At 37.1% G+C, this 16,604-nt stretch overlaps 1 long non-coding RNA gene across 1 annotated transcript in view; it reads left to right on the forward strand.

The window, feature by feature from the left end:
* Positions 1 to 538: 538 nt before the first annotated feature.
* Positions 539 to 16,604, forward strand: part of LOC126651898 (uncharacterized) — a 90,695-nt gene continuing 74,629 nt past the window's right edge. Inside the window, exon 1 of the long non-coding RNA XR_007631822.1 lies at positions 539 to 782. This is a non-coding gene — a long non-coding RNA (uncharacterized LOC126651898). The remainder of the gene's footprint in view (positions 783 to 16,604) is intronic.

Below are 16,604 nucleotides of genomic sequence, written 5' to 3' on the forward strand. Positions count from 1 at the left end.
CACCGGTGCTGAGTACAGGGGAAGGATCACTTCCCTGCTCCTGCTGGCCACACTGTTCTTGATGCAGGCCAGGATGCCATTGGCCTTCTTGGCCACCTGGGCACACTGCTGTACCAAAACATTGAACCAAAAGTACTGATATCCACTTAGCTTTACCTTTACTCTGTAGAAGACCATAATAGCTGTGGTTTAGTAAAAGGCATTATGCCTAAGAAGTTCTATCTAGCAGACACTACCTGGCATAAACTAAAAAGTGAAACAAATGTAAATGATTAATGGTCAGATTAATAGCTACTGTTTCTGTTTGTCCAGTACAATAATGTGTTCTTTAGTGTATAGTCTATTTGTAGTGGTAATCTGAGCCCTTCTCTCTGAATTTTACCAGACCAGATACTGTTTTCAGAAAAGGTACTGTCATTTCTTCCCTAAAATAAATTCAGAAAGTCGACACATGGATTATACACACACAAAAAACACCTCCAACAGCCATTAATTACAATTATAAGACTGACCTTTTTTTCCTATTAATTCTTGTAGCTGTGATTCTAGGCATTGCTCAGATGTCTTGTTCCAGGAAGTGACTTCCAATCTTCTTTGAACTATGAAAGCATATAGCAGATCCTGACTTTCCTTATTGAAACTATTGGAAAGAACCAAAACAAAACTTGTTTTATTCATCCTTCCTGTCCTACGATTCATCCTTCAAGTGGCATCTTCACAGCAGGCTCATGAAGCAATCAACACATGCTCAGAAGAATTGGTCTTGACTACGAAGAAAGCAGGTATGACTTTCAATAGTATATCTTCTTACTTTACTAACCTGTAATATTTTGTTATGTTAATTTTAAATGTTAATTTAGTCGCAAGACTTTCATTGTGAAGAGGCTGATCATTGTTATTCTAGTCTCTTTGGCAATTATCTCTTGAAAATCATCACAGCTAATAGCTAATCTGCTGAAAAAATCAATTCTCTGTGCATCTGGATCTGTTCTACACCTTCATTTTATCTATTTTGCCACTAAATAATTCTGTTCTTCTAAGGACCACTGCAGCAGTCAGGAGGTTCCAGGGTTGCTCTTGGTCTTAGTATTTCATATGCTTCACAGATCTCTTTCAGCAGAAGACCCTTCACATATGATTTGTTCAGCAGCAGATGGCCAACTTCATACTCCTTGGAAATTAGCAATTGACTCAGAAAAGTTCAAACTACTATTTTTGCTCTTACACTAGCTTTTCTTTGCTCTCACACTCGTTTCTCTGGTTTGTTCCTTGAAAGAAGCCTTATCTAGTGGAAATTTTTCAAGTGCTTTGTAAAAGTCCAAATAATCAGGCCATATGTCTTGCCATTGTTGACATTCATTGTAAATTCTTCAAAGGGAAACTCAGTGGTAGGCAAGAGCTCCTGGGGGGCTTATTGCCCTTTCCTTTTCCTCATTAAATATAAGGACTGGGAAAGCCACACTTGGATCCTCTGGGAAAAAAACACTGCATGACCTATTGGCTGGAATTGGCATTCTGTGTAACAGAATTACACAGAATCACAGAATGGGTAAGGTTGGAAGGGACCGCAGTGGGTCATCTGGTCCAACCTCCCTGTTCAAGCGGGGTCATCCTAAAGCACATGGCACGGGATTGCATCCGGACAGTTCTGGAAATTATATGGTGAGTGAGATTCCACAGCCTCTCTGGGCAATCTGTTCCAGCGCATGATCACCCACACAGTAAAAAAGCTTTTCCTCATATTCAGGTGAAACTTTTTGTGCTTTTGTTTCTGCACCCACTGACCCCTCTCCCCAGGGCAAAACATATACATACAAAACTGTATCTCATACTTACTTCAATTTAAAACTGCATTTGCCACCGTCTGCCAGATCCCGTAATCGAAGTAGTGTAACGCCATAGTGACTGTGCTGGCAATGTTATAACTAACTCGAATTTATTGTTAGCCTTGCTAACGCTAGGAAACACTGCAAATGTCGACTGGAAAGCTTCTCATACATTTTCCAGACCTAAAAATCTTCTAATAGCTGCCAAACTTTTTTACTTCTCAGAACCGAACCTGAGAATTTTCTCATTTGGCACTTGCCCGTTTCATATTAAGTACATTTCCTCAGTGTGCACAGCGTGTACCTAGAGACAAAGCCAAATTCACCTAGTGTCAAATCCTGTTTATGTCCCCACAGGGACCTTGCAGAGAAAGGAAGCAGATCCTTCCCTATTGTTTTTAAGAGTTAATTGGTTTTATTTAGCCCTTTTGGACTGCTTATTTTCTTTGGGGAGTCATTTATAAGACCAAATGTGGGTGTAAATGCATGGAAGAGAAGAAACATCGGTATTGCCTTCAGATGTGCTCTTCTGTATGCATTTTTAGGAAGTTGTTTGATACAGGACTATACCTTTAAAATAATTTTTAAATTTCCTTTAAACATGGTTTGTGTTGGTTTTTTTTTTTTCCCTGATCATATGTCTTCCCTTTTCACATTTGCTTGTTAGCTTGGAGTGTTATATGTGACTTACACTAGATTGTTCTTGGTATTTATTCTTTATCAATAGTCCTGATAATCAGTAATATTGATTTGGCATGTAGATATATAGAAATGTTTCTGAAGTGTCATTCCTCAAAAGTGTCACTAAGTGACTTCCTGCACTTCACAGATTTAGGTATTTTGATTATGCTACCTCTGGGACACCAAAATGTATCATCTTCATTTTTGAGGGTAAAGTCTGAAACTTTTCAATGTAATTAAAATATTTTAATTTTATTTGATATTGCAAGGTTAGGACTAGGGTTATGATCAATGCTATTTGTGAAGACAGTGTCTAATGAAAATTTTCAGTAGACAAGGCTATTTCTGTGGTTACTGCTTCAAATGGGATTAATTCTATGGAGAGTTGATTCGAGAAAGGCTATGCTAGTCACTACTTTCAGACGAACATTAGGTGACAGGACAAAGAGAATATTACGTGCCTGTGTTTGCTACACAGAAGATAAATTTTAACTTATTTTCTTTATAAAAGAGTGATCATAAATTTCCTGTTGCAGTACACAAACAAGAAGGCCTTCTTTCTAAGCAAAGAATTAAATAAAAAGTAATAACTGCAGCAATTAAAGTTTTTGTTATGTAGCATATGTTCCAGATTTTGGTAAAATTGAATAGTTATATAATTGCTCATTTTACTTTTAAAATGTACAAAATACTGCATAAGTGTTAGTATATTAAATATTAAATGTGTGCTGTGCAATAACTTAGATAAACCTATCAGTAGTCTATTTGTATTTGAGTTCTGCTCCTGATCATATAGACCACTAATCTAGTTAAAATCTTGACCATCAGCAAATGCCCTAAAGGCAAATGAAAAAGCACAACAAAGTTATTTGGGAAAAAATTTAGGCTTAGTTTCCATGAGAACTTAAACCCCCACAATTTATTTTCTTTTTGGCATTGTTTTAAAGTGAGCTTTGAAATTTATCTGGTGAACATAGCTCTGAAATGAACCCAGAGGAATGGGAGAATCTCCATCCTTGGAGGCATTCAAAAGCCAACTGGACATGGTCCTGGGCAACCTGTTCAAGATGGTCCTGCTTGAACAGAAGGCTGGACAAAATGATGTCCAGAGGTCTCTTCCAGCCTCAGTCACTCTGTGATTCTGTGAAAGGGAAGTAAGAAAACCATTTTCTATTCTCTGTTCATCCGTTCTTCCTAATCTATTTCCTGTTAGAGAGTGCTAGAAAACAGCATACATTATTTAGAGCTCCCATTATTTTAGGTACAACTTACTGAAATGGAGCCAAGATCTTTCTGAGCCATCCATGTGTTGCTGTGATACAAATCAGAGTAACCAACTGTTTAATGTGTAAACCAGACACGTGTTCCTATTTGATGTGAATTTCTGCTGGCCCTTGGTGAATTCCAAGAATAATTTATTTATTCTTTTAATTGGAGGGGCGGAGGGGTGGTGGTAGAGACAAGGGATGCAGGAGGAAGATTAGAATTACAGAAAGAAGTTTGAGAGAATTGGTACCCAGAGGTTGGTATGAATAAACTCACAAGGCTTCCCTCTCCTAAAAGTAGAACTGTTCTATATAACATATGCCATTTGTTTTTATTTAACTCAAGAATACAGGCAAACTGTTGTGCTTGTCAAGGATTACTACAGGCTATGCATCACTGCTGCCCAACAAAACTTTATACTAAATCATGATTGCCACTATTTTGATACTTCTTGTTGATCTGGCTTTTTCTTCTTTTAGAAAAAAAAAAATTGTGGGTTTTTACCATTTCCATATTTGTGAAAGTTACTGCAAAGTTTTCCGTGTCATTATGTTTTGTATCTATGCATCCTGTCTGCTATGGCTTTAGTAATCAGTTTCTTTCTCCTGCTACTTGATTTATTTCACTACCGATCTTACCTTAAAATAAATCTGGGATTAAAAGCTTCATTTTATTTCACCATTCAGGAACAGATGGCCATAGGTTCGTTGGACTACTTGCAAAAGTAATTTGGATTTCACCCAGAAATATTGAAGCAAATGTCACTAGGAAGCCCAAGGACAGGAGAGAGCAATCCTTTCCACATTTCTTTGACACCAGGACTCTCAATAGCAGGTTTTTAGCCAGTAAAAATGAAAGCTCTAAAGAAATCTTTGAATTACATTTTTTTTTTTTTCTGCTGTCTGTCTTTATTAGGTACCTTAAATATTTATTGTATGTTAGCTGTCTGGAAAGAAAGGTTATCATGGCTAAGCAAAAGAGTCAGGATTTCAGTAACTTCACACGCAGAAAAAAACATGTTTTCTAGTGACAGCAGGGAATGGGATGGACTGACAGCATGCTGCAAGATCTCTGATAAAGTGAGTAGTTACAAGGTGATGTGGCAGCTAAAGGATAAAAAAAGAAACTCTTTTTGTATTATTTCCATGGAAAAGGATGACTGATGGGATGCCAGACTTTTTTGCCTATTCTCTGCAAATTTTTGTGATTCAGAAGCAAAATGCAGAAGCCTTTACACAATTTGCAAGTAATTTCTCATCATCTGGTAAATCGTATTTTTGGTCAAGAAAGAACAGAAAAATCTGTCCTGAAGAAAAGTTAGTCTTGCCTTATTGCCTAAATATTGCAGGATGTATTGAATAAATTCCTTCTAATGTAAGTGCTACGGGTCATGTTTGCTGTAAGGTCATGTTCCTTCAGCTTAGATGTTTTTAATGCCAATCTTGAAACCTCAGTCTTCCCCATAGTAGCTTTATGAGTTACTATTGGACTGGTACAAGAACAAATTCCTAAATTCTTCTACCATCCTGAAAAATAAAAAAGCCCCTATTGGGTCTAAGAAAGTTTCACTTGCTTTGCAGTTAAAAAAAAAAAAAAGACAAATTAATGACAACACACAGAGGAACATTTTATCACAGCCTCACAGAGCTGATTTGCCTGTCAAATGTAAGAAAAAGAAGTCTAACTAATCCCCTAAACACATAATAATTAGCAAGTTCTCACATTTTTACACCTGAATTGCTGTAAAAAATATGTGAAGAGGCCTGAAAAAAACCTTTAAAAAATCACTCTTTTCTGTGTTAATTTGGAAATGCCCTGTAATGAACTGACTGTCAAATGAGTCTATAAGGTGTCTAGAAAAAAAAAATATATATATACACACACACACAGAAGCCATGAATATCCATTACAGGAGGATTTATATTCATTCTTGCCATGACAAGGTGGTTGTGCTGTCAAATCAAATTACAAATGGGCCTTAACATGTGTGATCTACATTTGGTATCTCATAGCACTTCTGGAGTCCATGGGCAGCATGTGTCCCTTCAGCCACAGATCAACACTACACTTATTCTCAGCTGTTGACACCTAACAGGGTTCAGTGGTCTTTTTATCCCCCTTGCTGCTCTGCTGCAGGGTGATGGAGTTGCACTGAATGGGAACTTTGATCCTACTCCTCTTTGGAGCCAACAGCAGGTTTAGAAAGTATTTTTCATTCCAGACTTACAACTCTTGTTTGTGAAAATATGCTGTGGATGGCAAGGGAACAACAGATCTGTTCTTTGAGGGCTGCACAGTGATGCAAGGACAGAAATACAGGACAAGGGTGTAATGATATTTTTGTTTGTCTAGTAAAAAGTTTCAGATAGATTGGTCTAATTATAGTTAAATACCAAATGCAAGTGGGAAGTCATTTAAATTCCCTAAGCCAGATGGTCTAATTCATCTCCCATTTAAAGCACTTTGCTTTGAAAATTTTGAAAGGGTCTAATTCTTGATTTTATCACATTTAATTCTATAGAAAGGTGGGAGAGCAATGTATTGCCACTTGGGATTTTAGAGTCAGGGTGTATTAAATGAGAACTTTATCACAAAGAATTGCCAGCATCGTGCTGTTATAGTAGTTAGCCAGACATGCTCTCTTATTTGTGCATTTCTAGCTCTAGGTGAAAACCATTGGGAAAGCAAAATCTCCTCAGCCACTTTCTTTCTAAAAAAATTCAGATTTGTACTTTTCTTTCTCCCTGCAACCTGAAGCAGGTGTGGGTACTGCAGTGGGTGATCCTGACCAGTTTTGTTTTCATGTTTTAAAACAAACACAGAAGAAAGCCTCAGTAAGTCCAAACAATGCATAGCTAAACTCTTGAGACTGATTTACTGACTTTGTCTAATGACTATGGGAGATCTGAAGTGGATTACCTCTGAACATCCATTAGACATTCACCTGCTGGGGAACTGGGCATTTTTCCCTCAGCATGTTGACTGGCCTTTCCTCCAACTGTTTTGTATTGAATGAAGTTTGAAGCCCAAGGAGACTTACGAGATTAAATCTATTGTCTGAGGCTTGTTTTCCACAAATATTGTCATGTATGAATGTGTTTATCTGGAAAAACCACCATCAGGGTAAAAGGATTTTGTATTCTCTACAGTTATGAGGATTTTGAAAGGTTTACTGAGGTTAGCAGCAAAGAGATTGCTTGAAACGAGATTTCTGTGATCATTTATTTACACTAAATTAACATGAAACAACAGTGTCATGGTTTAGGAATGGTATTCTCCAATTTAGTACTCCCACTAAAAAAACCCACCTCCCCTTCCCTCCTCCAACTGGAGGCACAAAAGGCAAAGATCACGGGTTGATCTTTTGATCAATCGACTGTCTCCTGGTTGATCAATTTACTGTCTCCTCCTGGCTACTGCAAAGAATTAACACTGCCTGGCCAGACCCAAGACAAACAGGTAATAAGCCCCCAGTAAAACATTATCATTAGTTATCCTGGGCTACTCTCTTTCCTCTCAGAGGTAATGTATTATGTGAAAGATACTGTGTATTCAGATACACGTGCACTGAAGGAAAAAAAACCATCCTGGATGTTTTATGCATTCTTATTCACTTATTCATGTGCAAACTTTGGTACTGAATATTTACATGAACCTGAAGCCCTGGCTTCTCTGGTAGTTTTCAAAGTGGACTTACTGTGCAGCTTTAAATTTTGTGCTATTTCAGCAAATTTATAAAGTTGTAGGGACAATTTTACTGAAAGTTTTTTCAAAATAATTACCCAACCTTGACATTTTTGGGCTTACCATGTAATAATTTCTCAATTGGTCTCAATAAAAAGTTTCTAAACTTTTTTCCTAGTTGAAAGTCAATACTCCACACTCAGATTTACTGTGGAGTTCAAGAAGAGTGCTGCTTTTTGCTTAACTTTTTCCTGTGACTGACTTGCTAGGTAGCTGCATTCATAACACTCTGCTGTCGCAGCTTGACAGGCTTAGCACCTTTTCCTCTTCCTCTGAACTTCCTTAACTGCCATTCTGGCATATTTCAGGCTTAGATACTTATAAGTCATTTAAAGGCAGACTTATAATGATGTACTGGGAAAAGTAGTTCTCAGCAGAATTGTCAGAGCTTGTGGTCGGAATAATGTATGGATTCTTTTAGTAACAGGAATGATGGAATCTATCTGAAGGGAGTTGACAGGGATAAAAATGAATTTTGTGAAGTGAGTTCTGTTCTAGTATTCAAAACTGCTTCCCCTGAATCCATATTTTAAGTCATTGATTTGTTACTTATAAGAATCACTTACTCTTGATGGCCTTGATCCTTAAGGGCTTTACTTGGGCTGAAATTTTACTTTTTCCTGGAGCATATGTGAGCAGTACCTACCTGGGAGGCCTAAAGGAAAAACATGGATGAATATCACAGCTATGTCAAACTAAACCCTAGTGTTTTATGGTCTCTGCCATTAGAAGTTACTGTATTGCTGATGCAAATTATGTAAACCTGTGTTGTAGAGTACTGAACAATCAAAGTAATTGCCAGGCTGCCATTAAGATTGTGACCTATAATAGATGCCAACTGAGGGGTGAATGATAAAAACAGAACCTCTAGCAAAAATTTTTTCACCAGCTTATAGTCTTACTTGAGAAGTGCAGAATAACATTAAGTCAGTGTCTGTCTGTTTTGTCACTGTCATATTACCTTATAGATTAAAATTTATCCATGACATAAAAGATGCATGAACCCTTCAAGCCTGGTCTGTATTTCTGTGGCTGGTGATTAAATTGCAGGGTGCTCTTCTCGACAAGCTCTTGCTAAACGGTGTTAATGAGCCTCCTTGTAAACACAACAGAGGATGGGGACAAACATGCTGCTTCTAAAATACCAATGGCAAAACCAGATAATAGCGACTCTTGGGCCAAGTCAGAACAGTCCTACCTATGCTGAGCCTGTACACAGCAGAGGATTTCTTCTGCTGCTTCTGGCTTAGTAATGTTTTAATATGCTACAGGCTTTTGGATTTATATGGGAAGAAGAAAGGTAGGTTCTTATCAAAGCCCAGGTACATATTTCAATTTCTTTGTTTTTGAGACAAGCCATTAAAGTACATCAGTGATTTTTCACATGTAATTTTGAGTGTAATCAGTGAGTAAAATCTATACTTGACTGAAAGACTGTTTCTCTGAATTTGGTACCTGTGGCAGCTGCAGGTTTCCTAACGTTAAAGTACTTAATGCTATATGCATTCACCAAAAAAAAAGGAAGTTCTGCTTTTGTGCTCTGGGAAAGTCCTTGTCTTTGGGCACAGGTCACTAGCTGAGGGCAACCAGGATGTCTTCAAGAAGTGCACCAGGTCTGAACATAGATCCACTTCATCTCTTGTTTACATTATTCTATTGTCTGACAAAGTGCCTCAAAGTAGTTTCTGAAGTGTCTGTGTGGACAGGAAGTTTGTATTTTTTTCCCTAAACATAGGTGAACTATTTATAATAGTTACTGGACTGTGCTGGTATTCCATCCCCATCTATCTTCCCAAGATGAGATCTCAGCTGAAGGAAAGACATAAAAAAGGGATTTTATGTGAGAGAGTGTCTGAAGAAGGAGCAGACTTTTTCTTTGGTTAATATTTTTTTATATTTGCTGGCACAAGCACACAAACTGTAAAGAATCAAGAATAGTGACAGCAGAATAGGGTGTTTGTTGAGGTTATTGATGCCAAGGGTACATTCTCCTTCTTCTGAAGTTCAATAACACTTCTTAAATAGGATTAGTTTGAAAGATCCTTCACTGCAGAAAATGATTTATCTGTGTGCAGTCTGAATTGCAACAGGTTAGAGTTTACATTTAACCCAGAATAAAGAAGAGATTGTTATATATTTGGGCTCATGTAAGTAAGTGGACATTTTGAAAGTCAGAGATGTGTTCAAAAGTGAGAATTATTAGGGATTTCTGGATACCTCTCCTTTATTTTTGGTATATCAAAGACTTGTCTTGTGATCGGCAGCTGACATCTGTTTCTGTGTTCTGGTATATCATAAGTAGCTTTTCCTGCTTTCACCTAAAGATTAGAAGATAATGCTCTAGGGTCAAAGCTTATTCAAACTTAAACCACTGAAGTTAATGAGAAAAACTCTGCTCTTTCACATTAATACACCTGCTGGCCTGAAGCGTGTTTCAGTGATGGCACTTACAAAACCACAAGACGTATTACTATTTTGTTGTTTTTTGGTTTTTTTTTCTCTCAGCAGCATGGATGCAGCTTTAGAAAAATCAGTGAAGATGATCCATGAGGTTATACAGGGTGTAAATTCAGCAGAACGTTTTTTCTCTGGAGTTGCCATAACGCTTTTGAACTAACCTTCAGACAGCTCACCTTCTCATACCTTTTCTTTTTTATAATGTAGCAGGCATAAAAAAAAAAATCCAAAGCAGTAACTCTGTTTCACATGGAAACAAAGACACAGAGAAAGACATCTGTCTGAAAGGTACTAAATATTTTGTTTTCCTTGAACCCTGAGAGATAAAGTATACATTTTTAAAATAGTCCATGGTAAAAGAATTGTAGCAGGATCTATATGAGTTAATAATAAATTGTTTGCAGAAGTTCAAGAAAACAGACCTGTAAACTTTAGACAACCAATAACATCTTACTAAAAGAAAGAAGTTTTGAACAAATATTTCAGAAGGATGTTGTAACCTGACTATAGGCAGGTCAGTCAAATATTGATTTCTGTGGAGGGGAATGTCAGGAATTGTATGACTGATAATGGATTATTGTTTAATATCAGCAGGCATTGTTTTACTGCATCTGAATAAGTGAAGGCAGGGTTGGTACAGAAAAATCAGGTGTATTTGCTTACTGCTCTTTTCATACCTGCTGTTAAGGTATGAAAGCATCCATATGAAAGAGAGAAGACAAGAAAGAAGGGAGGAAAAGAAAATCTGTGTGCTTAGAATCCTACTTTAATATTCTTTTTAAAAGACCTGTCCAATATGTGGACTTTCTAAAATATTTATTGTTCACCTTATGGGTTTCAAAATAATACACCCAATACATTAGTTATGGAAAGGGCTGACTACTAACAGTGTTACCTTCTGTGTGCTTAGTAATGAAGAAACTAAGTCAAGAAACCTAAATCCAGAGAAACCAAGTAAACTGAAACCTGCAGAGCACAGAATAATGAACATATGGAGAAAAGGCAGTTAACTCTGAAAAGCTGAAATGGATTCAGAGGACAACTAGACTAATTTCCTTAGAAGCAGAACACTGAAACAGTAAGGATGAACAGGAAAAGAGCAACCATTTTAGCCAGATGTTCACATGCGCACCCTAAATTTATTTGCAATCTGTAATATAGTACATGCTTTGAGTAAGAAGTGATAGGGAGAGAAAATAATTTGTAAACATCTTAAATTTGTTTTGCATTTAATAATATGCCTCTTGTCATACTTTGAGATGTAGAATCAATTGTCCCTGCAGGCTGAAGGCAGCTGCTGCCCTTCTCTAGCACAGTCAGGCTACCTTTCTTCAACTAGGGAAGCCATGTAATTGGTGGTGGGCTATACTGCCAGCCATGGAACTTACTCATTTGAAAATAGACTCTGAATATTACTTATATTGTTGGCTCAAGGCTGCATAGTGTCTGGATGTCAAGATATTTCCTGAGTTAGTTTCAAATATTTAACCTTTTGGATACAGGTGTAAAAAGAAAGGGGACTCAGGAGGTTCACATCTCTTGGAATAATTAGTACTCAAAAAAAGGCAAGAAAAAGCTGTACTTTCAATATCTGAAATATGAACAATCTGGTTATCGATTTGCTCATCCAAAGTAAATCCAGCTGCATGATAAACTCAACTGCCTTTGCAAGGGAGTTCATACCAATATATATCTGCTGCAACCCCTTGGGATTTATACTTTTCAAATATTTACAATATCATATTGTACATATTGAGAGTATTGCAAGGTCCAGATTTGGTGAATTGGGTGCCAGTTTCTTTCCGGTTTTGTCCTTTTCACTCTTCCTTAATTCTCTATCACTTACTTAATGTTTGTCTTCTATTTACATGCCTGGAAATGAAGCACGGTGTTTTTGCTACTCATATGGCTGAGGCAACACCCTTGTTTCTTTTGGCTACTGTGAGTGGGACTTTTGCATCTTCAGACTAAAGTTAAAAGAACTATCAGGGGTTTTTTTCCACATTTGAATTTAGTATCCATATCTCTATCATGGAATAAGTTTCCTGCATATGAATCTATCAGATAAAAGACTTAAGTGAAGATCTTCTATTATACCAAGTAAGTCTGCTAATGTCAATCTGTTTACTGTAGAAAGGAAATAGTTCAAGATGTTGAAAGAGACAAGGAAAAAGCAAACATACTCTGTAGGTACTTAGTACACTTCCTGTAGGATAGATTGGATGGGGTTTCTTCTGTAGTTCATTTCCATAATTGTTTCAATAAGTTTCCATTTTGTTTCAATAAGTCCAGTAAGATGGCAAGGATGTTGATGTGGCCAAAATTGTCAACCAGGGAAACAAACTGTCTTCTGGTTAGTAGCTAGTGTATTGGTGACTCAAGCATGATAAAAAAACTGACTACAGCACTACAGAATAGAAAATTCTTCTGTTTTCACCAGTTCATACACTAAATAAATGGTTGTGGTCTATTGCTAACATAATTTCACTAATGCTAGATTATTTATTTCCTCAGGAGCATTTATGGTTTTTGCAGATAGCCTTTGAAATTTGCCTTCCTTTTGCATTTCCATTGGTCTTCAATGCCACACTGCCCAACCATTTCATAAAGTGTTGCACAGCAGCCACAATGCTGATGGAGAATTGAGGCAGAGAAAAGAGAATATATAAGGTCATAATGTTGATAATAAAATGAAAGCAAACCATCTCTATTCATCCTCAGCTAAAGGTTATCCTACTTTCCCTAGGAAAATGTATCGTCTCAAAATTTCTGTGACACTTAGGAGAGGTTCCCTGTGGTGTTTCTGACACCACATTTCTGGCAAAGCAGTGTAAGCTACAGCAAGTACTCTGACACACAATATCTGTTTTCAGATATGCCACTATCTCCCTATCTTTCCTCCAGTTTTACAGGTTAGACTGTTAAAAATACAGTTTCCTTTCCTTTGCTTTCCTAAAATGGTGGAAGTGACAGTAATGCCCACTTGTCACTATGCTTTCCATCTGAATGTTTCTTTACTGCAAACAATGTGCCTTTGTTTTTAAACAAGGAAGCCAGTTTCTTAGTTAAACATTTTTCTTCCTTGGTTAAGGAATGCAATTTTAGTAAAACAAATACAGTTCTAGCTTAGAAACATTCACTAAAATGCCCTAAAGAATGCACCATTTTTATTTTTGAAATATCCTATTTTGAGAGACTACAGTAATGTCTAAAGGATTCTTCTATTTTCTTGGCACACTTTTTAGGGAAAAAAGGCAAAAATGAGTATCTGCACTCAAGTGTATTTTTGTGTGCATATGTAAGATGAAATTCAAGTCTTATTGAAGACGAAGGTGTTCTGTCACCTAGAGAAAAGACTTAGGACCTTAAAAACCTGGTATATCCTGAGGGGTCTTTTAATATATCACACCAATCCATCATGGTTGAATCCATGTTAGGAGGCTTATCTGCATAAGCACATTAATATATTTAGAAGATAAATTTTTTACTTGGGCAAGTAGTAAATTCTGTAGTGGAGTTAGAAATAATCTTTCTTGCTGTTATCTGTTTTACCAATGAGTGATCTGTATCTTTGCATGCTTTTCAGATATTTGTAGAAATCCTCTTGCCAGCTGTGTATGACAATTTTCTTCCCTATTCTTGTTTTGGTTTTTTTGAGTGTTTAAAGCTGGTAAGCAAGAGAGGTGACTTTTAGCCTATTGGGTGGTTGACCTTTCTGGCAAAGAAATGGGGGGTTTATAACAGATTTGATGTGTGTATGCTTTTGAACTGTGGTAACATAGCTCAAAATAATGTGTGATAGATACACTGTACTGTAAAGGGTAAGGTTACGTTTCAGTGTATACCAGCAACATTGATAATCGTACTATCCTCTATAAATTTGTATTTCTGTTGACATTTTGCCATTTGAAACTTTATTCATTTCCCTATGGTGTTTTGTATTTGTTTTATAAATGGCATGTGCACAAAGGCTATGCCATGGTCTAGAAGAAAGGGGGAAAAAAAATATCTAATATTAGGGCCTAAAGGCATCTGTTCAGTAACCTGTATCTGAGAGTAAGGCAACCATGCTGCCATCTGTTATATTTTCTGTTTGATGGCTATTGCCCTCGTTGTAGGTTATTGCAGGTCTCAAAGGGCTATACTCACTTTGCCTCTGAGCCATTTTTCTAGAAAATAAAAAATATTTTGCATTGTCTCCTGTCACTGCACAAGCAGTATTGAAAAGATTGCTTCAATTACTAGATCGCTTATGTTTATTTTTAAGCAGAATTGATTTTGTTTTCATGTAGTATAGATGAAAGTGAACACTCTAAAAGGTTTTTGAAGTGTGATGCTGCTGCCTTGAATGACTTTGCATAATGGTATGACATTATTTACTATTTATTTCAGATATTTAGTCAGAAGAAAACTCTCTGAGAAACTCTCTGTCATCTACGTACAACAAAAGGGAGGCATTCTTTAGTGCTGAATGTTACAAAACAAAAAAATAAAACAACATGTATAGCAGGTTTACTTTTTTCAGTCTCATTTCAGCCACTAATCTGTCATGATTTTTGTCAGAGCAAGTCAGACTTTTTATGAAGAAAAAAGTTGCTCTCTCCTGTCACTGTATTCATGGCTCTGCTAAGTGCTAAAGGTGCAATACACTGCTGTGATCCTTCTCAGTAATTCCATTTCTTTGCCGAGACTAACAGGAAAGTAAAAGCCCCACCTTTTCACCTGCCAATACTTGCATTTAAACTGTATCTTTTCTCTGCAGAAGAATTTTCCTCACTTTTCTGGGTGGAAAAAAAAAAACCCAAACCAAAACCAAAACATGACTCTGTAAGGATGAAACACTTTATTTTTGAGGAAAGAAAGAGTCTGGAATTTTCAGAGCCCTTTTATGGCCCTTAGTTCATTAAGTGACAAATGAAGGGCAAAAATGTCCTCCCCCACTTTCCATTCCTTATTTACCTAATTTTTATAGTAACAAATGACAATCTCTCTAACATGAATGGCTTATTAAAGCTAGAAAATCTTTTGGGGAGAAAATTATTCCTAGATTAAATAATAGCACTTAAAGAGGCTGCAATAGGGGTATTTATAGTCCTTTATTAAAATTCCTTTGGGGAAAGTCTGTTCTATTGTAATCTGAATGCTTTGGAAGGTGCCATTGTAAATTCAGGACTTACTACTCAGTGCTTCAGCTCAGTGCTTACAGCTCAGTGCTGTTGAGAGAGTAGGAGGGATGAGGAACAACAGACCTTTTCATCCAGACGTACTGCTGTGGCAATGCCCTGTTCACCACCAAATGAATTCCTATAGCAATGGCAGTAATTTGAAGCATAATATTATGAAAGCCTTCAGTGAATCATTTAACATATTTCTATATACATGTGACAGGACAAGGGGGAATGGCTTTAAAACTGGAAGACAGTAGGTTTAGATTGGATATTAGGAAGAAATTCTTTGCTGTGAGCCCGGTGAGGCACTAAAACAGGTTGCCAAGAGAAGTTGTAGATGCCCTTTCCCTGGAAGTTGTCAAGGCCATGCTGGATGGGACTTTGAGCAACCTGCTCTGGTGGAAGGTGTCCCTGCCTATGGCAGGGGTGTTAGAACTAGATGATCTTTAATGTCCCTTCCATCCCAAACCATTCTATGATTCTTTGATACCATTTAACAGCTGTAAACAAAGAAGACAATCAGCATCCTATCAGGCAGTGTTTGGCAAACTCACTTTAGGAATAAAATTAGCAAATACATTTTGAGTTGAAGTTTACCAACAAGTAATACAGGCCATCTCTCTGCATCTTTTACCTTATGATCCCCTACATGAAGAAATAAGTTGTAAATATGGCAAGATATTTCCTGTTTCTTTTGTATGTTTGAATGAAAGTGATTGCAGCAGTATCTGTCATTTCTTTAACCAAGATATGCAGTTCCTGTGAGGTGAGCAATAGATTAGTTTAACCAATGTCTCATTTCAGATAGAACCCTTATCTCTCTCCATTTCATGTGTTGTAAATGCTTTCCTGTAATTTAAAATGGTATTTCAGGTTTCAGCTCAGTGATTTATGTGTCCAGAAGAGCGAAGGAGAAGACAAGCTTGTTTGGAGGGGGAAAAGGAAATGTGATCTTGCAGGAGGGCCTAGAAAAGGGGAATGGAGGTCACAGCACCTGTATGAGGTAGACCAGGCACCTATTTGTTATGTGTTTAGTCCCTGTGAACCTACCAGAGGAGAAATATGAAGTGCTGGGTGTTTAATTAGATGTAGCATTGAGTTAGAGTGCGTTTAGAGGCTTATGTCGTCTGAGCAAAAATGAGACAAACCTGTGCTAATGTAGATTGTTCAAAAAACATAAGGAAGTCTAAACCACTTGAACATATGGTGTATGGACTCAGTTTCTGAGATATTTCCCTGTATTTTTGCACAAACAATGGTCCATTTGGATTCCATATCCACTCTTAGCAAGTGGTTCGAGTGAATCATGGTATATCCAACTTTTCTTTATAGCATTTGTAAAATTTTACACTTTGTTGGGAAGATAAAAGGCAGTAAACAAAAATAACTGTTTCTCCCTGTGGTGGTGCAGTAGGCATATTTTGAACTTTAACCACTTTCAGCTGCAAGAAAGGTTACTGGT

Source organism: Myiozetetes cayanensis, unplaced genomic scaffold (assembly GCF_022539395.1).
Source record: "Myiozetetes cayanensis isolate MyiCay16 unplaced genomic scaffold, myiCay2020 scf7, whole genome shotgun sequence".
Lineage (NCBI taxonomy): Eukaryota > Metazoa > Chordata > Aves > Passeriformes > Tyrannidae > Myiozetetes > Myiozetetes cayanensis.